The 1,716-nt window shown below is 39.0% G+C and overlaps 1 long non-coding RNA gene across 1 annotated transcript; it reads left to right on the forward strand.

The window, feature by feature from the left end:
• The first annotated feature begins 1,230 nt into the window (after window positions 1-1,230).
• On the forward strand, window positions 1,231-1,709 carry LOC110035232. The gene is made up of 2 exons (XR_002295129.1): window positions 1,231-1,582; window positions 1,657-1,709. It is a non-coding gene; the product is annotated as an uncharacterized LOC110035232 (long non-coding RNA).
• Window positions 1,710-1,716: the final 7 nt, after the last annotated feature.

Consider the following 1,716-nt stretch of genomic DNA (forward strand, 5'->3'; position numbering starts at 1 on the left):
GGGGGGGGGGGGGGGGGTTTGAGGCTTGAGAAAGAACTTGAAGTTTAGAGGACAAACCGAAGTGCAACACCACTCATGTTGCAATCAACTATTGCTAACCTTCACTGACTCTCATTGACCACCACCAACCTTTTTTTTTCAAAGACAACCTTAGCAAACATATCTTTACTTGAAGATTCGAGCATCATTGCGATCCATACCATATCGATGGTGCTTTGTTGATCTATGGAAGACTTCTGCAACATATAAACGCAAGAATTAACATTCACTAATGGAAGAACGAACAAGAAACACCACAAATTGTTGGAAGAAGTTTTAAGTAGAATAGGTAAAACTAAAGAACATATTTCTTTCTTTTTTTGTGGTCATTATAGAACTTTTCAGGCGATTCACTCTGCTCGAAACCGAAATAGATCAACATATATCAAATAACAATGTAATCAAGAAGAGGGAGGAAGTTTCTTAGGCACATAAATTAATCAATCGAAAGAAGAAGAAGCTAATAACATAAGGAACAACAAAAGGTCCAACTCGAGAGAAGAAAATTGAGAAGAGAAGAAGTCTTAGAAACCTCCACTCGAGAAAAAAAGAGTGAAGGGAACCATTAACTTTCTTTTGAAAGACGAGCCCTACACACAATCTCATCTTTGCTTGAAGATTTGAGCATCATTAGGATCGAGACCTTATCAACATCGAAGATTATTTGAGCTATAAGTTGTCTTTACAATGTCAACTGATTCCCAGAAGGTTGCTCATGTTAAATCAACTAGTGATCAAGCCAATAATAATTCTATCTTGTAAAATGAAAAAAAAAAGAAAGACTACTATTTTAAAATGTGACTTTTTAAACTTATTAAACTTATTATAATTATTGTGATATATATTCTTCATATTTTTTATTAAATTTAAATTAAATTTATAATTAATAAATGCATTCTAACACAAATTTGGCAATAAATTTTTTTTTCTATATTAATTTGTGAATCTAGATCATCAGGGCGACTGAAAAATTTCAATCAAATTAGATTATATTACTGTCATTTACGTACGAACAGCCAGAGCCGTTCATAAGACATTTCCCCAATCATCCACCGTTCGCTCTTGGTCCCCATCTCGTAACGAGAACGAACGCACCAGATCTTCCGACCATTGTTAATCATCCACTTTCCGCGGCACAATGCACCGCAACCCGCCTTATAGTACCCAACTTACCCCGATGCCATTTCCGTAAATAACATCAATCTCAAGTGCTAAGAAAAACACGAAAGTCTACACGTGGCGGGTATCCACCGTCAATCGACGCTCATCGCCACGTAGCGCCGCGTCTGCCCTTCATCCGCTTAATAAGAACAAGTGTTTAGGAAAACACTAAGAAATCTAGCAATAGAAAGGCAGCACACGGATCGATGACGTGGCATACAGCTTTCAAATCCCGCCCAAATTTCCTTCGGCCCCTTGCTGGCCCTTCGTCTATTGCATCTAATTCTCTCACTAGCCCTCCTCCTCTCCTTCTTATTGCTCTTCGCTCTCCCACTTCCAGCCGACCTTACCAGCTCGACGCGGAGAGAAACCCTAACCCTAGGTAAGATTTTCTATTCCGGCTGATTTGTGGTGTTTGCTACTTGCTGCTTCGGGTGCTTGATTGGTTGTTGGTAGGTGACTTAGCAGTTTCGAAGATGAAAGGTGGAAAATCCAAGGCCAACACATCGAAGAAGA

Source organism: Phalaenopsis equestris, unplaced genomic scaffold (genome assembly GCF_001263595.1).
Source record: "Phalaenopsis equestris unplaced genomic scaffold, ASM126359v1 Scaffold196902, whole genome shotgun sequence".
Classification (NCBI taxonomy): domain Eukaryota; kingdom Viridiplantae; phylum Streptophyta; class Magnoliopsida; order Asparagales; family Orchidaceae; genus Phalaenopsis; species Phalaenopsis equestris.